This window comes from Lacerta agilis, chromosome 7 (genome assembly GCF_009819535.1).
Source record: "Lacerta agilis isolate rLacAgi1 chromosome 7, rLacAgi1.pri, whole genome shotgun sequence".
Lineage (NCBI taxonomy): Eukaryota > Metazoa > Chordata > Lepidosauria > Squamata > Lacertidae > Lacerta > Lacerta agilis.
In genome coordinates this window covers 46,888,214-46,912,761 of record NC_046318.1, presented here as the reverse complement: position 1 = coordinate 46,912,761, position 24,548 = coordinate 46,888,214, and the positions used below count along the sequence as shown (strand labels likewise).

Here is a 24,548-nt window from a genome sequence, read left to right as displayed (position 1 = left end):
GCAGAGTCAGCCTCATATTCCTTAATCTACTACTGTATTTTTAGGGGGTTGTTGTTGTTTTTCCTTAAGCATGGGAATACATTGATACTTTCCCCCTTGATGGGGAAATGTTAACTTAAATGGAATGTTTGTTTATACTTCTAGATTGCTTGTTTGTTTTAGTAATGGTAAGCTAGGCTCAGTGCCCTTGTAAGGACCTGTTTTAAAATGATCTGGAAATTTTTATACAGCTTCCCCCCTCCCCCCGCCGTTCTATTACTGGATATTATCCCTTGGGAGTTATACTAACTGAATAGTAATAAACCTGCCTCCTAGACAGCACAGTCTGATTCATTCAAACAAGTAATATAAAATGACGGTGAACAGTTGCAATTAATTCTGAATTAACAAAATTTCACTAATTTTGTAGGATCCTTTATGTTTGATTTTGGGAATGTGTTTCTGTTAGATATAGGTTCCAGTTGGGACCCTGAGTTTAGCAAGCATCTTGCAGCAAAAAAAAATTATTCTCCTTTGAATGTTGGTTATATTGGAGATCAAGCACACATGGTGATTTCCTTCTACCGTTGTCAAATGATCAAGCTTTGCTTTTTCCCTCTGCTGGCTTCTGTGTGCTGCAGAATAGTATCTTCATTCTAAAGGGGATCTGCTATCCAACTGACCCCCTGCTGTCTTATTGTTTCTTTGTGCTCCCTCTCCTCTTACTCTCTTGTTGTCTTTAGATTTCTCACCTACCCTTTCCAAGGTCTTGGGGTTGAGTAACAATCTGTTTCCCTAAAAAAAAAACCACCAAGCTAGAATGCAATCATAAAGTTAATGGCTCTGTTTCTCTCCATAGACTTCAACCCAGTATGCTGACAGTGGCTGTTATCTGGAAAAGTGTTGTTAGTTGTCCCCCATGTTACAGAGGCCAACCAGAAGCTGGGCATTTAGGGCCACTGGTTCCATGCTGCAGAACACCCTTCCAAACAGAGACTCAGCAGGCATCCTTGCTTTTGCCTTTTGACTCTTGAATACTTTTTTATGCTGACATGGCCTATACAGTTGTCTCGAATTTTCTTGAGTAGCCAGTCACTTCAATGATGGTACTGTACTATTTTTAATGGCTTATCTTTTTATATTGTTGTACACCACACTTATATTTTATGTGAGAGCAGTATATAAATACTTCTATAAATATAAATATATAGCAAACAATATGTTCAACATAAACTAGTAAAATATTTCAGGCTGCGGGATAAATATAGCTGCATATGAAAATTGTAATTGATTTTACAAGCCCCAGACAAGAACCAAGTAAAAGCTGCTGAACAAAACTTGCTACTTCTACAACATCACGATGAAACCATGTACTGTGAAGTTGCAATGCAGCTTATTATGCTATAAAATATATTGTAACAGATTATGGCATCCCTTTGGGGGGAAATATTACCGGGTACGTGGCAGGCAGAATTCAATGGGGAATTATTTAGGAAACCGGCTGTTGATCTAGGGAAGAGACATTCCCGGAAACATATGGCTTCCAAGATCAGTTTTTATTATCTATGGCACTGTTCTAAGTGGGCTTCTGTAGTCCCTCAGTGGTATTTAATGTTCCTTCCACTTGTAAGTTATAACATTGCCAGTTTTGATACACTAGTGTAGTGTAGTGTAGTGTAGTGTAGTGCAGTGCAGTGCAGGTTGTCAGAAGTTGTTTTAAGAACACTAGCAAGAAGTAGATACTCACAAGTAGCAGCTAGACTTGGACCTGCTTCGCATGTAACTCTAAGCCAATGCTGGGAAAGCTGTGTAGCTGTACTCAAACTCCCACTATCCCTGACTGCAGACCATACTGGCTGGGGCTGAAATAAGTTGGAGATCAGTAACATCTAGAGGGCCATAGGTTCCCCAGCCCTGTCCAAAGCCAAACCATAGCTTAGCATGACTGAGCAAATGTATAGGCTTCCAGTGAGAAGATTGTGGTTGCTTTGCTTCTGTCTTGTAACTGTGGGTTAATCTGTCATTTGGCTTACTGTTACATCCTAACCCGGGCTCATAGTTTATCTCTTCCAGAGAAACCACAAGGAATGCATCATACAACAAGTATTGACTGCATCTTATGGTTTGTCTTGAGCAAGATAAACCATGAGCCCAGGTTTGGCTGCAATGCTAAGCCAAATCACAGTGAAGCTCAAAGCAGCGTGGCAGCAGCAAAACTAGAGGGAGCACAGCAGCTGCAATGTTCTCACTGGGAGCCCACATGTTTGCTCATTCAAGCTAAACCATGGTTTGCTTTCATGTTAAGTGTGATTTGGGCATTAGTGGCATGGCAGGCTACATGTTTCTTGAGCCATCTGCATAGGTAGCACCTCTGTCTTACTTGAATTTAACATCAGCTTGTTTCCCTCATCCATCCCCAAACTGCACTAGTTTGAATTTCCACAGGCTCTGAGATAAAAAAAAAGTGGAGATGAGAGCTGGAAACTCAAAAACATACCAACAATACTATAGCTTAAACTTCCAGATGACTTTCCCCAGCATTATCAAGATAGATGTTTAAGATCAGGAGGTACAATATTGATTCTGTGGAACCCCTTTGGCCAAAGGCCAGGGAATGGAGCTAAGTCCTGCAGTATCACCTTATGGAAACAACCAAAACAATGCCTTCTAAGCCCAGCCCAAGAAATCCAGAAAGATACCATGGTTGATGGTACTGAAACCAATGAGAGGTCCAGAAAAACTAGCAGGGTAGCATTCCCCACATAGATTATCTTGCTCAAGGTAACCAAGACTGTTTCCATCCCACAACCAAGCCTGAAACCAGATTGGAATTGATGCTTCATTCAAGTCTACCTTGAAATGACAAGCTGCCCAGTAAGACAGAAAGCATGCATACTTACCTACATACTCCATACTTAAACCAAATTCCATGCTATAGATTTCTCTTGCATTTAAAATCCAGGGCACATAAAAGAAGCATTAGTTTTTAAAAGAAGCATTTTTAGAATAGTACATTCTACCATAGCATCTTCTTATTTCACGCTTCTATTTTAGAAAGACTTTCTACACATTGCCACCTTGTGGATATATCACCTAACTGTATTATTGTTCTCCAGTCTTCACATCACATTGCTTTTCATGTTTTATACAGCTTGCTGCATGTACTGGATTAGTTACTGGATCAGTTAGTTAAGTGAGATACTTAAACTAATATTTTAAAAATCCAATAAAATTCTCAGTCGTTTGTCATTATAAATATGGTATGCCATTGAATGGCTTTATTGTTTAGAAATATTGATTGCAATGTTTCTGAATTGTTTTACATGTACTGCCAGCCACTTTAGACTTCCTGTAGGAAGGAAAAGAAGGTCATAAATGTCGGAATACGTTTCATGGATCCGCCATGGATTCACATTTATTTGGTTATTTTATAAGTTTTTCAAGGTCTACTTTTGGTATAATTGCGCGCAAAAGCGAAAGTGAAAGCATGAATGAATAGTGTGGTTCACTTATGAGATTAATCCGCCTTTATTTTATAGATCCGGTCATGTTCAAAGTTGTTAATGAGCGTTAAACTTGCTTCCCGCCTTTTGGAGGGCAGCAACAGTGATTTTATTGGTTGAGGCATTGATGATGATGTCACGTTTGTTCCCTAATAAAAGGCAGAGGCACCCCGCTTAGGCAGGAGGAGTAGCACGAGATTGCACGTTCTTTTTGGTTAGCCGCACGTTCTTTTACTTTAAGTTCAGGGTTTAGTTTAAGGGTATTGGGAGCGGGCTGGACGGGTTGGATGGGTTTTTCTTTAGTTAGAGTTAGATCGCGGAAGATTATTCGGTTTTAGTTTTAGATAGGTTCTTTTAGGTTAGCCTAGGGTTAGGCCCGCGGAAGATATTTCGGTTTTAATTTATTTAGTTAGCCTCGCGGAAGATTGGGCGCGCAGGGTCTTTAAGCTTAGGAGAACTTAGCTTAGGGGACGAGCCTACGCGGGTTCTGCCGAAGCCACTAAAGATACAACCGGTGTCTGTCTTCCTTTGGGGTTAAAGGGGGGAGTAAAGTAAAATTTTTAATTTCTTTAATTTGGTCCGCCTATTCAGAGTCAGGGTATATATTTTATTTCACGAGGCAACTTTTCATTAAAGAAGGCAATTAGGAACTCACACACCACCAGAGTCTTCAATTGGCTTACTCATCATCCTTCAGACTGTGAGGCTTGGCCGGCGACCGTGCTCAAAAGCACGCGGAACGCTGGCCGCTTTCCCCGCAACTGGTACCTCGTGCATAACCAGCCCAAGGCCGTGCACGAGGAGCTCCAGCACCCAAACCCCGACAAGTGGTGCCCCGTGTGAGGCAAAGCGCAGTTGAAAATCGCTTCCACAAAGACTCCGGTTAAAGGCAACATATCGGAAGTGGCTCGGAAACAGACATTGAGAGGTGAGGTATAACGGCCCGGTTTATCCAGGATTTCGCTGCAGTAGCGCGAATCCACCGCTTGCCCAAAGTACTGTAAATAGAAATTGCGCGCGTGTATTTTGCCCCAAGGGGTCCCCGGGTAGATCGGCAAGGAGTTTAGTGTAAGCCTACGGGCAGAGTAAGGTCTTCCCTAAAGCCTACGGGTGGGAAGGGTCTGGCAAAAGCCTACGGGTGCCAGGGTTTTCGGTCAAAGCCTACGGGTAGGGCCGGTGTCTCCCGAAAAAGCCTACGGGTGGGAGGGAAAGGTTTTCTGGCAAAAGCCTACGGGTGCCAGGTTTTTCGGTCAAAGCCTACGGGTAGGGCCGGTAGCCCCTAGTAGAAGCCCACGGGTGGGGGTGGAGGTTTTCTGGCTAAAGCCTACGGGTGCCAGGTTTTTCGGTTAAAGCCTACGGGTAGAACCGGTGTCCCCTAGTAGAAGCCTACGGGTGGGGGAGGAAAAGTTTTGGAAAAGTGTTAAAAATGGGCTCCTCACTCTCAACTGCTCAAGTTAAATTTTGTGAAGATTTATTGTACCTTTTGAAAAGAAATGGTCACCCTGTCTCTGAATCAGAAGTAGAGCTTTTAGTTAAAACTATTGGGGAAATTTGTCCCTGGGTCCCTAAGGAAGGAACGAAAGATTTAGCTTCATGGGAAAGGATCGGGTTAGAATTTATGGCCAACCCGAAAATCGGAATTCCTGTACAATTAGTATGGAGCAAAGTAAGAAACTGCTTTCAACAAATCGCTCCAAGAAATGTTTTGCTTAATGGAACAGTGAATTTAGGAAATACTGCTTTTAATAGTGCCCCTGTGCTGCCGCTTGCGGTTGTGCCATTTTCGGCCCCCTCGCAGCAGCCAGTTCAGGCCCCGTTGTCGTACACGCACTCGCCCTTGTCCAATTTGTCATTGCCAGATTCATTGCCGCCTGTGCCGGTGCAGCAGACGCCGTCGGCCTTTCAAGCCCCGCCGCGGACTGCCCCACCGCCAGTCGCTCAGCAGTCATCGCAGGCCTTTTATCAGCCAGCAATCTCAAGTCAGCAGCAGCCGCGGACCTCGCTCCAAGCAACGGTCCCGCTTCCTCCATCGCAAGCCGCGCTTTTGCCAGCGATCCAGCAGCAGCAGCAGCAAGCAGCTTTTTTGCCAGCAAACCCTGCTGCCCTGCAGGCCGCGCTCAAGCCAGCAGCTTCAGTTTTGCAGCAAGCTGATTTCCAATCAACAGCAATCCAAGCTTCAATGCAAGCAGCACAACAGCAATTTACCAACCCTTCAGCACCTCCAATGCCAATGCAGATTCCAAGACAAGAACAAAGCCAAACAATGATGATCCAGATGCCAGGACTTGCAGTACAGAGCCAACAACCTTATGCTCCAACTTCAAGTCAGCCATCTTGTCTTCATCCAACTTCAAGTCAGCCATCTTGTCTTCATAGTCAGCCATCTTCAAGGCATCCAGATGTCAAAGACTCTTTAGCACCATCTAGTGGCTCATCATTTGGAAAGCATCAAGAAGATTTAAACTCACTGATGCCACCTACAGATCCAACAGCAATGCTACCCATCTGCAGAACTCAAGCTTTAGAAGCAGCTTTGGGACAAATAGACTTTAGTGCTGATCCAATGCACATCTTTCCAGTGATTCGTGCCAATGGAGGACAACCTGCAAGATATCAAGCTATTCCTTTCGAGACACTACGTGAACTGCGAAAAGCCATACGCGAAAATGGACTTCAAGCTCCTTACACTAGAAGTTTACTTGAAGGACTATCCACTAGTAGACTTCTGCCATCTGATTGGAAGTTGATTCTTCGCACCTTCCTGTCGCCTACAGATGCTCTTCTGTGCCTGCAAGAGTGGAAAGAAGTAGCAGCCAGACGTGCAACGCCACTTGCCACAGAAGATATGCTCACAGGATCAGGACATTACTCCAATCTCAATCAACAGCTAGCCATACCTGATGCTGCACTTGTCACCATAGCAGACATTGTGGTCAAGGCTTGGCGCAGATTACCCAATCGCACAGATGCTAGCTCAGTATCAGGATTCGCTGCAGTTAGGCAAGGTCCAAAGGAGCCTTATGGGGACTTCGTGGATCGCCTGATTGTTGCAGTGGAACGCCAGATAGAAGATCGTCATGCCAGAAACATGCTGACAAAACAACTTGCCTTTGAAAATGCTAATGATGACTGCAAGAATGCCCTAACAGCAGTTGCAGCTCGTCCAGATGCCACATTGACTGAGATGCTACGCGTCTGCCAGAATGTTGGTACCCACTCCTACAAAGCACAGCTCTTGGCAGCTGCGGTACAGATGCCACGTCAAGACAGCTCTACGCCAGTCAAGAAGTGCTATGGGTGTGGAGGCGATGGGCATTTCCGGTCGCAGTGCACAACAACGCCAAGGCCTTCTGCCAAGCCGCCAGAGAGATGTCCCATCTGTCAGAAAGGATTTCATTGGGCGAACGATTGTCGTTTGAATCCACAAAATACATCACCTACCTCATCTCCAGTTCAGGGAAACGGTTCTGCGGGCCGCGCCCCGGCCCCGGTAAAACAATAGGGTGCAAGCTCAAGAACATCATGAAGGTTAACCATCCCTGAAAGGTGAACAACGCTACTCCTTATCCAGGTCATCAGGAAAAAAGAGTGATCCAGAGAGATATCTACTCTTCAGATGTCCAGAGAAAAGATGTGACCTCATCAAACATTCAGGTTCCAGAGGTTTCATCATCTGCCTTACCTATTCAAAGGGTTCCAGTAGAGAACACAGCATTCAGTTCACCTTCTGCTTACCGCCCTTCAATTCCTGCTGATGTAACCCCCGCTTCACAACAAGCAATCACAGTCAAGTCTCTGATCGCAGAATTGCCTTCAACGTTGAGAAAACATTCTACTGAGGTCAACCTCGCAGCACCTGAGCTTTACTCACCTTTGAGTCAAGGTCAATCTGTCATTGAAGGACATTTGCCCTTGATGAAACAGCAATATCCAGGTAGCAGCCCAGCTGATGATCACTTTCCATGTGGCCAAAGAATGCAAGTGAGTGAGACAGCTCCCTCTTGTGGAAGCTTAAACATCACTCCAGCTAACAATGTCCACACCTTTGTGTCGTCTCCAGCTTTTAAGCTCAGCCCGCCACAATCAAACAATTATCATGGACAACAACTTCAACTGTCTTGTGTCAAAGAAGAAGCTCCATCCTGTCAGTTTGATGCACGACTGACTGAATGCCAACAGGTTCAACAGCATCAGCAACTCTTACCAACGGAAGAACCTCAAGTTTGCCAACTCAACGCAAAGCAGCTTCAGAGTTGCCAACTTCAGCAGTGCAAAAAACCTGAAGCCAAAAAGATGTCTTCAGACACTGCCAATGAAGAACAAGAAGAATCTTCTGTCCCAGGTATACCACTCTTCTTAACAGAGGACTGTTACTTTTCAAATCCATGGTTTGCTCAGCAATTGCCAACATCCATTCGTGGTCCATTCCCAGACACTTCAATTTGCCTTATCCTGCCTAGGATGGATCGCCTCCCTGCCACAGTCACACTGACTGCAGGCCTAGTTCGAATCACAGATTCATCGCAGTTGCTGATTCCAGGATTTTCAACTGTTCCTTGTGTCCTAACAAAAGGTTTAGAAATTGCCAGACTTTATTTGCTTACTTCTACGCCTACAGCTCCTGTAGACTCTTTGCCTCCTCAGGCAGCAATGGCGCTAATCAAGATTACAGAAGAACGCCCTCATCTCGTCTTAGAAATGGGTGGACGAAAGATCAAGGGTCTTCTTGATACAGGCGCAGATGTTACAGTGATCGCCAGAAAAGATTGGCCTGACCAGTGGGCAACGACTGTCACCCAGGAAGTCTTCGGAGTCGGAGGTTTCGAACCCGCCCACCAGAGCGTACATCCGATTACCTTCCAGTCAGACTCAGGCTCCATGGTGCAGCTCCGTCCACTTGTTATGGATGTGCCTATCACCCTTTGGGGTAGAGACTTATTGTCTAAAGCAAGAACTGTTGTCCATACGCATTTTTGATGTGGGCCTTTGCATCAGCGCCAGTACATGCTCTTCCACTCACATGGAAGGAAGGACCCCCTGTATGGGTCGACCAATGGGCGCTGACGTCAGAAAAGCTCGCTGCAGCAGAGGCCCTAATCAAAGAGCTGCTACACCAGGATCGCATGCAACCCTTTACTCTCCGTCAGTACCTCATGGATAAAGCTCCACAGTCATTGACCTTAGAGCGTTCCCTTGATAGTCTCAACACTGTCCTTTGCAGTAAGCCTATTGCAAAGTTCTCCTGGAAAGTTTCACTGCTTGGTAAGGTGAATTCTCCTGTCTACAAGTTCTGTTCAGCAGCATCTTCAAGCACTCTCACGCCGCTGAAACTTTCCCTTGTCTTAGTGATCCAATCGCCAACCATGGGACGTTCCTTGCTATGTTCCGTGCTGTCTTTCGCATGGGCATTCTGTTGGCTGATTTTGATTGGTACTCACCGTGTCTATAAATTGCTGCCATCACTTCTTGCAGCATACCTGTTTCCAACCAAAACCGCAAACCCTTTTCACCTGCTTTCTGTTGCTCTCTACCTGATTGCAAATATGCTCCGCGTCTCCTCAGGTATTCTTCTGGAGTATCTTTTCCTGCATCAACCAAGAACTCTACTACAGGCTCTTCAGACGGTTCCTCCTTGTGCTCAGAAGTACTGTCTTCCGCAAGGAACTCTTCACCTGAAAGTCAAGTCATGTAGCCCTGCGTGGTACTTGCCAGCCTGCATTTTCAACGACAGCCCCTTGTTGCTTAATCCTCTCGGCGGAGGACTGTCCTTGCTTCTGTGGAAAAAACCCTTACCTCTCACGCCTGTTTGTGCGTTCAACATTCATTCCTCTCTAGAAGACACGCTGGACAAACTTTGCGTGAAATCCGATGCTCCCTTTTCATCGCAAGCCGTGATGTCTAACTCTGGTTGTTAGCTACTCGCTAACTTCTCAATTTCCTGTCAAATGCAGCAACTCTTCAACTATCCTCAACCTATGCCTTTTGTTTGCCTCTGGGTGGCCTCTGGTTCCTGGCTGCCTGGATTTGTTCCAGTTATTCTCTTACCTGCATTCACTAGCAGATCACCTTGATTTGCTTGCTTAACCTCCTTTCTTCTACAGGTATCGTTGGTTCTTCAGAACTCAATGTTTCAGTACTTTCCTGAGCTCCACGAACTTTTCCTGAGTTCCAGGACTATTTCTTCTACATGGTCGTGTGTAGTCGGAGAAGAAGACGACCGGCAACTCATTCATCGTCTTCATCCTCCTCTCCAACACCATTTTGCAGTTCTAAACCTGTCTTATGCTTTATATTGTACTTGTAAAAATTGCATATTTACCTTTGTATGCTTCTTGAAATATCCGCCTCGCATGTTACATGTGTTTTCCTCATAGCTTGGTAATTGATGATATGGATGTTTATATATACAAAGCTTTTCTGAAATGGTTTCCATTTAGAGTGTCACAATTTTGATGATATGAAAATGTTTATGTAAGGTCAAAACATTGTCTTTGTGCAGTTCTAGTCATAGACATATTCATGCTTATATGTTTTATTTCAGTAATCCTAAATCTCCACGTTGTGCTTGCAAAAGTTGTAGTTCAAAATGTGGTAACATTTATATACTTTATTTGAAATGATTTCCTTTGGTCAAAGTATTGGTCATTCTCGGATTTGTTCAAGATATATATGTCAAGTCTGGTGGTGTCCTACCCTTTTGGTACCCCTTTTTCTTTGAAAAAATCCCCCTCTATATGCTACCTTTGGCAGTAAACCAGGTTCCCGGCTTTTCCCTTCGCTCTGTTTCCTGCTGTTAATGGGAGACCCTTATGTAGCTGGTTTAAATCCCATTTCGTTTCGCTGGAAACCCTTGCGTAGATGGTTTAAATCCTCATCCTGGCTGGGACACCTTTATGTAGGTAGCTTAAATCCCCTCTTGTGGCGAAAACCACTTGTACTTAGGTGCCTTAAATCCCCTCTCTGGAATCGGACCCTAGTTCCCCGTTACCTGTGGTCGCTGTGGTAAGTCCAGAATCTGCCTTCCTGAAAGTTCCTTCGATTCTGTAGCCTCAGAGCCACAACCCTTTTCCGTTACCTTATCCATTTTCCTCAGTTTTCCAAATAAAAAATTAAAAAAAATGGGGGAGGGGTCTGGGTAGGCTATGTAGCCCCAGCTCTAGTTATATTTTAATTTTGGGTCCCGGATCGGGACCTCTCTTATGTTTAGGCAGTCGTTATCCGTTATTTTTAATTTTGGACCTGTATCAGGTCCTCTCTTGTGTTTGGGGAGTAATTTGTTGTTTTACGCTACACGCGAAAATATATATGCTTATGAGACGATTTGTTGTGTTACATTACATATTGAAGTATTTATATATGCCTAAAAGGTTTACAGTGTATCGGATCGATCACTTTTTATGTTCGGCTAGTGGTTTGTTATTTTCATGACTTTATTGCTACATTATTGTACAAGTATTTCCTCCGATGAAAGGGATGGATGTTGATGGTATTGCTAGTGTTTATATCACAGTCTTGATGTAGACTTTGGCGTGGACACTGTCGGCATTGTCGACGTTTGCCTTTTCATGTCAAGGTTTATATCAAAACAAATGGTAATGTTTGTGTCAGATAAATGCTTATGATATCTCTAACCTTCTTTTTTTTATATAACTAAATCAAAAATAATTTAATTTAAAACAAAAAAAGAAAGATGATATGTCGGAATACGTTTCACGGATCCGCCATGGATTCACATTTATTTGGTTATTTTATAAGTTTTTCAAGGTCTACTTTTGGTATAATTGCGCGCAAAAGCGAAAGTGAAAGCATGAATGAATAGTGTGGTTCACTTATGAGATTAATCCGCCTTTATTTTATAGATCCGGTCATGTTCAAAGTTGTTAATGAGCGTTAAACTTGCTTCCCGCCTTTTGGAGGGCAGCAACAGTGATTTTATTGGTTGAGGCATTGATGATGATGTCACGTTTGTTCCCTAATAAAAGGCAGAGGCACCCCGCTTAGGCAGGAGGAGTAGCACGAGATTGCACGTTCTTTTTGGTTAGCCGCACGTTCTTTTACTTTAAGTTCAGGGTTTAGTTTAAGGGTATTGGGAGCGGGCTGGACGGGTTGGATGGGTTTTTCTTTAGTTAGAGTTAGATCGCGGAAGATTATTCGGTTTTAGTTTTAGATAGGTTCTTTTAGGTTAGCCTAGGGTTAGGCCCGCGGAAGATATTTCGGTTTAATTTATTTAGTTAGCCTCGCGGAAGATTGGGCGCGCAGGGTCTTTAAGCTTAGGAGAACTTAGCTTAGGGGACGAGCCTACGCGGGTTCTGCCGAAGCCACTAAAGATACAACCGGTGTCTGTCTTCCTTTGGGGTTAAAGGGGGGAGTAAAGTAAAATTTTTAATTTCTTTAATTTGGTCCGCCTATTCAGAGTCAGGGTATATATTTTATTTCACGAGGCAACTTTTCATTAAAGAAGGCAATTAGGAACTCACACACCACCAGAGTCTTCAATTGGCTTACTCATCATCCTTCAGACTGTGAGGCTTGGCCGGCGACCGTGCTCAAAAGCACGCGGAACGCTGGCCGCTTTCCCCGCAACTGGTACCTCGTGCATAACCAGCCCAAGGCCGTGCACGAGGAGCTCCAGCACCCAAACCCCGACACATAAATATGAAATTCAGTTATATCTATCTTAGTAATGCAACAAAAACACAGAACTTACTTTGTGCATTCATGCACCTTCCCCAGTTGCTAGAATGAAATGATTCTTTGCAGCAATTCAGTTCTGAAAAAGAAAATAAAACATTGTTTAGCTCAACAAGAAAATCAGAAGCAGCAACCTAAGACATTTGTTTTTACAGAGGCACAGTCATATAGCGATAGAAAGATGAGAAACTATTCATTACAGTTCACACTATGAAACACAGAGCTACTGTTAACAAGATGCATCTCCTATATTGTGATTTCTCCTTGATCCAGGCATAAGACATGCCTGAAATCTGAAAAAACACAAAAGGTAATTGGAAAGATAGACTGTAATCACTTCTCCATACTAATGAGCAGGCCCCACTAAGCCCTGGGAATTCAACATGGTGCAATCCTTACACAATTATTTATATAAATAGTTAGAGTGTGAATACCCATAGGACACATCAGGATATCTGTATGAATGTTACATCATGCTGCAGTACAAAGGTGTTTATCTCCAAGATTAAAAGAGAGAGAGAGAGAGAGAAACTGTTCTTAGATGTTTGAACCTAAGCAAAAAACAAAAAGTGTTTTATAAGTCTTCTCCAGAATAAAATGCTAGCTGATATCCTAAATGTGAAAATACTGAAACTTAGGCCTGTAATACAAAATGAAGGATATGGCAGACAAGCAGTGTAGCCCCCCTGGATTGGTTGTAGGTAAGAAAGCAGGCAGGTGCAAGGTGGGCTGAGGGCAGACTGAGGTTGGTGGGATGATCCCCATGCAGCAGCAGTAATATCCCACCTTGTTCTTCTTTTGGTATCTGTACACATGGAAAAGCAATATTTGTTTGCAATGTTCAGTCTTGTAACACTGCATGTGAGCTATCTGGGGCAGCTAAATACTTAGCCAGCTCACAGCCATCTTCTAGTTGCTTTGGTTAGGTAAGATTTGTTCTCCTTGCACCCTCCAAACAGATTGCCTCTCAGGACACCGAGATCCTTCAGATTCATAGTGAAGCAATACTTTCCCTTCTTGAATGGCAACATTTGAAAACGCGTCAAGTGAACTGATATTACCCTTCATTTACTTTCCAGTTCTTAACAGCTTCCATTTGCTTCAGCATATCACTTGATATCTTCCAAGTACAAGCTGTCAGTTCCCCTGAAACTCTTACCCCCGAGCACCAAGACCTTGCCACGTTTTCTTTCCAACACTTTCATGCACATGACAGAAAGGTGCAAATTTAAATTTCCCAGTTATATGGAGTGCTAAACCAAGTGATTTCAGTGATTAATATTCATTAAATGATGCATGGAATAGGAAGCTGCTTAAGGAAGCAGGACGAAAAGCTGAGTCAGATCATTGCTCCATCTCACTGAGTATTGTCCAATGCAGCCAACATAGTGCCCTCTAGGTGTTGTTGGGACTACAACTCCCATCAGTCCCAGTCAACATAGCCAATGGTCAGAGACAATGGAAGCCATAGTCTATCAACTATTGCTGACCCTGCGCCACATATATATTTGTGTGGCTGGAACATGTCCTTGAGCTATAGTAATGTTTTTTCCTTGACTTAATGGATGGTAGAGAGGGGTGTGAAAGTTTGTGCAGAAGCTGGCCTAGTGTACAAAGATAAAGTTCACACCCATTGTTCTGCTTGCTTTTGCCTCTGGCTTCATCCACCACTGGTGTGTGCCCCTCAGAAGATTGCTCAGCACGGAATAGAGTCCCCAGGCTGAAAAAGGATTCTCAGCCCTGGTTTAGGTAGAGGATCATTCTCTGAAGAGAAACTCCCTTAAGCTATTAGCTCACCTCAGTTCTCCAACCTTAGAAGCACACACTACTGTGCGTTCCATTACAACAAATGAAAGTGCATTATAAGCCAGGCACAGAAGCTCTGCAAGATAAGGGAGATCACAAACTTCTGGACTATACCAGGTTCCTAGACTGATACATGGTAACCTTCTGACCTGTCAACCTAGCTTGTGTGTGTGCGCGCACAAGTAGGATAGCACTAGGGGCTCTGTTTTTGTATGCTTGTGTGTGTGTGTGTGTGTGTGTGTGTGTATGCACGCACACATAGCTATCACCAATTGAAGAGGGAAGATAAAGGCTTTCTAACTTAGGCTTTTATTCACAAATCTTTTAGTTCTTTCATTTTGGTAGGGGCAGGCAGTGTGGTACCCTCCAGATGTTTTGGATTCCAATACCAACTCCCTTCTCTTGCGGGGGCTCAATTAGTGACAGTGCCTTCCGCTAAGAGTTTGGGTGTAATCCTTGACACCTCCCTTTCTAGGGAGGCGCAGGTTGCAACAGTCAAGGTGACACTTTCCATCTTCGCCATATCAAGCAGTTGGTCCCTTACCTTTCCTGTCCCAACCTGGCCACAGTGATCCATGTGGCGGTCACCTCCAGGCTTAACTACTGTAGCTTGCTCTAGGCGGGGCTGCCCTTGAAACTGTCCCAGAAACTCCAGCAGGTTCAGAATGCTGCAGCGAGGCTCCTCACGGGGTCCTTGCCATGGGAGCATATTCACCCAGTGCTTTACCAGCTGCACTTGCTCCTTAGGGTCAGGTTTAAGGTGCTAGTTTTGACCTTTAAAGCCCTATGCAGCCTAGGACCCTCGTACTTATGGGATCGCCTCTCCTGGTATGTCCCGCAGAGGACCCTAAGGTCCATGAATAATAATAGCGTAAGGGTTGCGGGCCCTAAAGAAGCCAGATTATCCTCCACCAGGGCCAGGGCCTTTTCAGTGATGGCTCCGACCTGGTGGAATGCTCTGTCCCATGAGACTAGGGCCCTGCAGGACTTGATCTCCTTCCGCAGGGCCTGTAAGACAGAGCTATTCCACCTGGCCTTCAATTTGAATTAGCCTGATCCTCCATTCCTTTTTCCCTTCCTTTTTTCCTATGAATAAACCCTTCTGGGACCCCACATTTAAACTCTTCCCTGGTCTCCTTGCTAGCCCTAGCAGGACTAACTTGGCCAGTTAGCCCTGGCGATGCTACATTTATGTTGTACTTTATGCTGTTTTTAAGCTGTTTTTAATCAGTGTTTTATATTTGTTGTTAGCTGCCCTAAGCCCGGTTTTTAAATCGGGAAGGGCAGGTATAAATAAATTATTATTATTATTATTATTATTATTATTATTATTATTATTATTATTACCACCAGCTCCAGTCAGCATGGTCAGAGATCAGGGATGGTGGGAGTTGTAGCTCAAGAAGATCTGCATGGAATCATGTTGACTATTTTTGCCTCAATGAGTTGGCAGTTGGATGCCTCTCTCTCTCTTCTTGTCTTCAGAGGTTTCCTCTGCCAATCTCTGGTCAAATCAATTCTGCCCAGCAGCAACTCCTCTGCCTCAACACAATTCAGGACATCAAGCAGGCCACATTTTTCTTCTGTGTTCAGGGAATCCAACATCTTACAAGGTTGAAGGTATGACATAATATTATGTCAGTTGTTTTGCTTTGACAAATCATGAGGAAGTGCAAAAATCTATGAAAGGCACTGAAGCATCACTTCCAGACCACTGGAAATTCTACCCATTTTCCACCCCTGCCACCTGTACTGCCTTGCATTGGTTGCTGACAGTTCTCCAGGCATAGCATACTTATAGACTTGGAAGGCTAATTTGCCAGTGGCACCATCAGGGCAGGACTTTAGGGCAGGTGTCCAGAGCCTCACTCAGCAGAATGAGGTTTCCCCAAACTCATCAGTGTTGGCTTACCACAATTTGAAGTGAATGAAGCAATAAGGCCAAGTAAAGAAGGGAGGCCCTATTAAACTACCAAGTTCGGAGTCTGAGGTTACTGAATTGTACTACTGAACTTGAAGTAGAAAGGGGGAGTGAATTAGATAAAAAGTTAATAATCTTAGGACGTTGGATCAATGGCAGTTTTCTATACATTCCTGTTCATGATCCACCTCTGTGGAGATACCACCAAAAACCAATGCAAAGAGAACGGGGAAGTTCCATAGAAAACTGATTCACACACACACAAAATTTAGGAGCCACAGCGAGTCTTGTGCTACATAGACCTACTCCTGAAGAGAAAAAGGGGGAAGTGCTTTCTGCAAGTATTGCATAGAACTATCACAGTAATCACAAGCAATCATCTTATGTTCCACTGTATTCTCTCCCATCATTATTATTTGCCCCAACCTATGAGCCAGTTCTTTCATTATAGGAGCCACATGGCTGCCACTCCCTTCTTACTCCACCCCACACTCCCCATAGCAACATAAGAATGTAGGGAACAACATGGGAGGGAAGGACATGATAGTATGGAAAAAATGATGCTGGCATCAGAGTATGGAGGATTACCATGGCTCTTGCAATGAGATCCTTCCACGTGGTTTTTATGTGGTATGGGGCCCTCAAAGAGCAGTAACCACTAAGCTCTTGTAACATAAGAGCAAAAAGACCAATGCATGGGGGGGGGGGAATCCCACCAGATGACGTGAAGATGTTCTGGATCTTTTATTGCCCTGGACATATGCAGTGTATATGTATTCCCCACCCCAACAATAGCCGAAGTCCACAAATTCCTTAGAGTAACAAGCTTTCATGTTATCAGTCCACATATACAGGATATTCACTTCCACACTCAGGGGCTGGGGTGCCTATTAGAGGGCATGATAGAACTGCGGAGACATTCCAGACCAGTCTTTACAGGTAAGTAAAGGACTCAGAACTCTGCTAATGTCACATCAAAGACACCAGGGACATAGCTACATTAGTAAAGAAATAGTGTTTTAAATGCATTATAACACTGGGACACCAGATGGCACTGTGGAGTTCCATCTTTCCCTAATGTGGTTTTCCATCATGAGGTTTACAACGCGTTTTCCCGAAACATTTTTTGGATGTGTCTAGATCCAGCCCTGTACTACTATATTGTTACTCCAGTGCTCACAGTCAAATAATGGCTTATGCAAATATAAAGACAGTGCTACTGGGCTGGTTTATGCAGCAATCCTAAACATGCATTATGAACTCAGTTCCATGGAACTTAGTAGGACTTCATTCCAACCAAACTTGTTTAAGACTGGATTGTTAGTTTCAGAACTCGATAACAATCCACTTAAATGCTCAGTAGACACACACACACAGCAGCACGAGAAACATTTCACTGTAGAAAACAATGTGAGATTATTTTAGTGCCGTTTAAGTCTCTGCAATAAATGCACTTTAAAGCTCTTACCAACATTATGTCCCCTAATCTTCAGGGCCAAGGATACCACTTTTCATTATCAATGAGCCTGACAAGCATTCATCTGAACAACTCTCACTTGAGCCCTCTGGTGCTCAATTGATTTCACAGTGAGTTAAGAGCTTGCAGCACATGACATTCCATAACAAGATTTATAGAATCTGCTCAAGGCCACAGGCAGAACTGTCGAAGTTCTCCATCATGCTGTCTAAAGATGTCTTCAAAGTTTTCATAGGCAAGTGATCATATCCATAGGAATACAGTCATAAATATTTTATTGGTTACTGTTAAACCATGGACAACAGAGCAAGCAGAACAAGTATGTTGACATACATGGTGACCTTTTGTAATTGTAAGTAAGCCTATGCAAAGCTATCCAAACTGCTTCCAGATTAGAATACTAGTTGATGCAGTTTCTTGTGCTGAAGTTAACTAAACAAAAGCTGTCTATTTCACAGTCAAATTAAGTAGGACATCAGTGATGCATTAATACAATTCCAATGTCTCTTTGCTCTCTCAGCCTTTTTGCTAATTGTAGCCACTGGGCATTCAAAGTTGGATCAGATTGTGTCAGGAGGGTAGGAGACCCTTAATGGCTACTTTCAGCCAAAGGGAGAGAAAGAGACAGATGCCTTCACACATCTAACACCACATCGAGTTTGGCTCTCAGCTATATTGTTTTGCTCACAAATACCTTATCAGAACACTCTTGTGGTATTTCAGCCCTGAGGAACATGACTTTCTGAAGTATCAAGGAGTCAGGGGTTATTAAAGTGAACACCAGATTAACTGCCTGATATAATAACACAAAAAGGCCCTGCTCCATTTGTTTTTCTCCAGAGACAGTTCTGTAAATCAAAAGAGGCAATCTGTTTCAAAGTTAGCCTTTACTCTCTATTCCCAATCCAACCATTGCTCCAAGGCCCAGATCCCAGAAGCATGTGATCATGCACTGAGGCACACAGTCACATGGAAAAATGTTAAGTGGGACTCAGCTGTATACACAGGGGAATCCACAGCAATTTCTGTTATTAGTCTAGAAGTTATGGTTCCTGAATATATGCTTGCATGGAGAAGATAAAGCACTGCCTGCTTATGTGAATCAGCTCTATGGTATATTTAAAGCACTGCCCAAAACCACTCTTTTCTTTTTCTTTCAGGATAACCTTTGAGTGCCCATAGCTGCATGCAAAATGTCCCAGGTTAAAATTGTGGCCACTCCAATTGAAAGTATCATAGTGGGGCTGAGAAAGATTTATTCCCAAGACTTTGGAGAGCTATTGCCAAAGCAGACAGTACTAGATGGACAAACGGTCTGGCTAAGTATAAAGCATCTGCATAAAATGACATTTATGCACCACTACATTAATCCATGCACGATTCCAGAGTGCGTTTCCTGCGTTTTAAAATGCTAAAGGAAAAAGGCTGAGAATCTTTAGAAAGGTTCTTCAAAACACGGGGAAACAGCCATTGCCAATTCCTTCTCAGCAACCATCAGTGCATCCTGAAAATATTCTGCATCTGGCAGAGACTAATTTAATTTCCGTAAGTATTCCTACCATCCCCTGTAATCCAGTTTAACACTATTACACATAACAGACTTTGGGGTCTCCCAACAAACATCATGCCCAGGCAGGAGGACCAGTGCAAGACAGTCCACCATCTCAAGATGGGATGGTGTTGCCACCACCTTCTCATTTGCCCCACTGCCACCTCTTCCATCTTCCTTCTCTTCCCCCAGCGCTGCTGCCACTCCCCCATGCTGCCAATAAAGTGGCAGCAGTGCAGACATTCCATGTCTTGTACAAAAGGGTCATTCCACAGAGAGAAGCATTGTGGGCAAGGTTGCCTAGAGGGCACATATGCCGCTGGTGCTTAACCAAAATGGTGGCAAATTTCCTATCTAAAGTTACTTGATACCTTTAAAAGTATCTGGACTATTCCATGTTATTAAGTAACAGAAAGGTAATTCACAGTTTCTTTACTGTGAAGTAGAAAGGATAACCCAAAGACACACAGACTTTTAAAAGGACCTAGCTACACTTACGACCAGCATTAAAAAGGTTATTTTATAAAAGCAACTGTAGCTTTGATCAGATCTCTAACAGCAAGACTACGAGTATGATCAGTAGGAAGAATTGGAGGACAGAGTGATATACAGTATGCTACCCTCCACACTGAACCTGCCCTGATTTAGACCATTTGTTCATGGCTGAGATCAGACACCATCACTTTGCAGATGGGAAGTCTGGAGTCTTACTTGCTGATTTTACTAGCTCTAACTTGTGACTTAGTTACAGGAGACAGAAGCCCACTGGAATAAGAAAGCCAGTATGTAAAAAGTATCCCTATTCCAAAACAAAACAAAATAAAAAATTCCTTCCAGTAGCACCTTAGAGACCAACTAAGTTTGTTCTTGATATGAGCTTTCGTGTGCATGCACACTTCTTCAGATACCTTTTCCAAAAAGGATAGAGTTGTTAATTTTTTTAAAAAAAACAACAATAACACCAAACAAGCCAGGGATCTGTTCTATGTAGAAATGCAGTAAGGAATTGTATTTTGTAGTGATGTTCAACAGATGATCAGCAATGCCAGGCACAAAGAAGGGTTGCTTTCTAATGGGTCAGTTGAAAGGGAAATGGATTAACGGCTCCATCCAACTGAGTGTGATTCATTTCAAGGAACAGAAGCAGTGCCAGTAACCAGTAGCTCTTTTCAAGTAGAAGAAAACAATATCTATGCCCCCATTCAGGAAGATACGTCTGGCTGCCAATAAATCATCAGTGTTTTAGGTCCTATCACTTTGCAACCTTATCAAAGTATTCTGTTTCCTTTTCCATCACATTTGTTTGCCAGCTGAAGCCCAGAACAAACTCTGCATAAAACAACCTCTGCAAAACACATGAATCAAACCATAAAATGCAGGCTTATTAGAAACCTCTAATGTGTAATCGTTTTGACAATTATATCTTATGCAACAAAAGTTAATATTTCAGAAAACTTCACTTAGATAAGGAAATCTGATTTAAACACAGACCTGTAATTAAATATCATACAGTTACACAGATAATATAAACATTAGTTATTGAAACTTTGAAATAAAAGTACAAATAGCACATACCGGTAATAGTTATCACAAACAACTTATCTGGTTATCAGAAGATGACAAATGTCATTAGGCTATTTAAATAAACTCAAACACAATGCTGTAAATGACACAAAATGACTGTAAATATTATTGCTAAAATTGCAGCAGAATGTTGCAGAGTAATTTTTTTTGTTTTTTTGTTTTTTGTAAATCTACACAGTATGCAATACTGAGCACATAGAACTGTTTCAACCTCCAGTCACCTGACTTGACCAAAAAAGACTGTCAAACACCTTAGTGGTAAATAAAATTATGTGTGTATGTATCTGGGAGTACTGCAATCCATTGCTTTTCATTATTTTGAAGCTGTATAAAAAATTCATGAGAAGTCTGACCAGAAGGTAATTTCTAAAGCAACGTTAGTTTGCTTTAAAAAGGGGGGGAAAGCACAGTGATTTTTCACACTTTCTTGTTTTGCCCACATCTCTGTCATAGCCAAAGTTGTTTTATTAGTTCCTATCCAGAATGGGGAAGTAGAATCATAGAATCATAGAATCGTAGAGTTGGAAGAGACCACAAGGGCCATCCAGTCCAACCCCCTGCCAAGCAGGAAACACCATCAAAGCATGCCTGACAGATGGCTGTCAAGCCTCTGCTTAAAGACCTCCAAAGAAGGAGACTCCACCACACTCCTTGGCAGCATATTCCACTGTCGAACAGCTCTTACTGTCAGGAAGTTCTTCCTAATGTTTAGGTGGAATCTTCTTTCTTGTAGTTTGAATCCATTGCCCCGTGTCCGCTTCTCTGGAGCAGCAGAAAACAACCTTTCGCTCTCCTCTATATGACATCCTTTTATATATTTGAACATGGCTATCAGATCACCCCTTAACCTTCTCTTCTCCAGGCTAAACATACCCAGCTCCCTAAGCCGTTCCTCATAAGGCATCGTTTCCAGGCCTTTGACCATTTTGGTTGCCCTCCTCTGGACACGTTCCAGCTTGTCAGTATCCTTCTTGAACTGTGGTGCCCAGAACTGTACACAGTATTCCAGGTGAGGTCTGACCAGAGCAGAATATAGTGGTACTATTACTTCCCTTGATCTAGATGCTATACTCCTGTTGATGCAGCCCAGAATTGCATTGGCTTTTTTAGCTGCTGCATCACACTGTTGACTCATGTCAAGTTTATGGTCTACCAAGACTCCTAGATCCTTTTCACATGTACTGCTCTCAAGCCAGGTGTCACCCATCCTGTATTTGTGTCTTTCATTTTTTTTTGCCCAAGTGTAGTACTTTACATTTCTCCCTGTTAAAATTCATCTTGTTTGCTTTGGCCCAGTTCTCTAGTCTGTTAAGATCATTTTGAAGTGTGATCCTGTCCTCTGGGGTATTAGCCACCCCTCCTAATTTGGTGTCATCTGCAAACTTGATCAGGATACCCTCAAGCCCATCATCCAAGTCATTGATGAAGATGTTGAATAAGACAGGGCCCAAGACAGAACCCTGTGGCACCCCACTAGTCACTTCTCTCCAGGATGAAGAGGAGCCATTAATGAGTACCCTTTGGGTTCGGTCAGTCAGCCAGTTACAAATCCACTGAATGGTAGCATTGTCTAGTCCGCATTTTACCAGCTTCTTTACGAGAATATCATGGGGCACCTTGTCAAAGGCCTTGCTGAAATCAAGATAGGCTACATCCACAGCATTCCCTTCATCTACCAGGCTTGTAATTCTGTCAAAAAATGAGATCAGATTGGTCTGACATGACTTATTTTTCAGAAACCCATGCTGACTTTTAGTGATCACAGCGTTCCTTTCTAGGTGCTCACAGACCGTTTGCTTAATGATATGCTCTAGAATCTTTCCTGGTATTGATGTCAGGCTGACTGGCCGGTAATTGTTTGGGTCTTCTCTTTCCCCCTTTTTGAAAATAGGGACAACATTTGTTCTGACTTTTCACCAGTTATGTCATTACTGAGAACAGAATACTATCTGTAGGCCTTCTGGAGTGGAATCCGCATATGAGCTATCTGGTGGAGTTCCAACATCTAGCCATGTCCCTAACGTTTGACAGTTGTCTCATATGCTTTCACAGGATTATGCATTTCCTAACAAGAACTGCACAAGCAACAGCCCACCAACTACTACTTTAACCACTTCCTTTGTTTAAGCCTGATGACAGGGCTTTCCTTCCTGAAGTGAATTAGCAAGCATATTCTGAAGCCCCTCATTTACTAACACAAACACTTTCCCTTTTGGATATCTTTATCTAGCTTTGGAAGAAAGTAAGACAGTTTGAAAGTATTCTTTAGACTGCAACCTTTTAACAACTACTTTGGAGTAAGCTCTATTAAAGAGGGATGAACTTAGAAGTAAAATTGATAGGTCTTTTGTTGTTGTTCAGTTGTTCAGTCATGTCCGACTCTTCGTGACCCCATGGACCAGAGCACGCCAGGCACGCCTATCCTTCACTGCCTCTCGCAGTTTGGCCAAACTCATGTTAGTAGCTTCGAGAACACTGTCCAACCATCTCATCCTCTGTCGTCCCCTTCTCCTTGAGCCCTCCATCTTTCCCAACATCAGGGTCTTTTCTAGGGAGTCTTCTCTTCTCATGAGGTGGCCAAAGTACTGGAACCTCAACTTCAGGATCTGTCCTTCTAGTGAGCACTCAGGGCTGATTTCTTTAAGAATGGATAGGTTTGATCTTCTTGCAGTCCATGGGACTCTCAAGAGTCTCCTCCAGCACCATAATTCAAAAGCATCAATTCTTCGGCAATCAGCCTTCTTTATGGTCCAGCTCTTACTTCTGTACATTACTACTGGGAAAACCATAGCTTTAACTATACGGACCTTTGTCGGCAAGGTGATGCCTTTGGTTTTTAAGATGCTGTCTAGGTTTGTCATTGCTTTTCTCCCAAGAAGCAGGCGTCTTCTAATTTCGTGACTGCTCTCACCATCTGCAGTGATCGTGGAACCCAAGAAAGTGAAATCTCTCACTGCCTCCATTTCTTCCCCTTCTATTTGCCAGGAGGTGATGGGACCAGTGGCCATGATCTTAGTTTTTTTGATGTTGAGCTTCAGACCATATTTTGCGCTCTCCTCCTTCACCCTCATTAAAAGGTTCTTTAATTCCTCTTCATTTTCTGCCATCAAGGTTGTATCATCAGCATATCTGAGGTTGTTGATATTTTTTCCGGCAATCTGAATAGGTCTTTACCGCTAGATAAATCAATATCCATATTTTCAGCATCACAGACTAAGCACTTCTTGCCTGAATTTTAAACTAGACTTTAACTAGTAGCCTTGGGAGTCAAGCTGGATGATATTAGGAGCTGGTTGGAAGAGAAAAGAAAGAAGAAAACAGCTTAGGAGAGACAGGGAAGGAAGTAACTATGCTTGCAGTTCTGCTTACCTGGGAGCCCCACTGGATTCAATGTAACTTATGTCATGGTTAAGGACCATACTGTAACTAACAGCACCATACATTTAAAGGTTATTCAATGCACTATAGAACACATGACTCCCACACAGAATCCTGGGAAGCATAGTTTCCCCCTCACAGAGCTTCAATTACCAGCACTCTTAAACTACATTTCCCAGGATTCTTTGGCAGCTGGAGTCATGTGTTTTAAATATGTTGAATAAGCTTTAAATGTACAGTATGGTGTGGATCTGCCCTGCCCTGGGCATTCAGAAAGAAGGGGATAGAGCTGTCTCCTGCTTTCTTTTTACCTCTCTGCAATTTTATAGGAAAAAAAGCTTTGGTTTAGCTAGTTTTAAAAATTGTACTCTTGGGAAATACCATGGATTATAAATAGCTTCTACTCAAAGTATGTTTGTTTGGCACTATGATTCATAATTTCTTTGAACAGATTTAATGACTCATGCACCATAGCATACAGTATAAGGAAAATGTGGTTTAAAATCCATCTAACAAAGTTTATTATTTTTTTAAAAAAATATTTTTATTCATTTTATAAGATACAAAACATATAAAACAAATACAAAAACAAACACAACACAAACAACTCTTACATATTCCTCACATTTTTTTCTTTAACATCTTAGGGTGACTTCCCCC

The 24,548-nt window shown here is 42.9% G+C and overlaps 1 protein-coding gene across 1 annotated transcript in view; it reads right to left on the bottom strand.

Annotated features, from left to right (window-relative positions):
* MAPRE2 (microtubule associated protein RP/EB family member 2) overlaps positions 1-24,548 on the bottom strand; it is a 97,719-nt gene that overhangs the window by 62,115 nt on the left and 11,056 nt on the right. Inside the window, exon 2 of the mRNA XM_033155166.1 lies at positions 12,190-12,252. The gene's annotated coding sequence lies outside the window, so the exon portion shown is untranslated. The remainder of the gene's footprint in view (positions 1-12,189; positions 12,253-24,548) is intronic.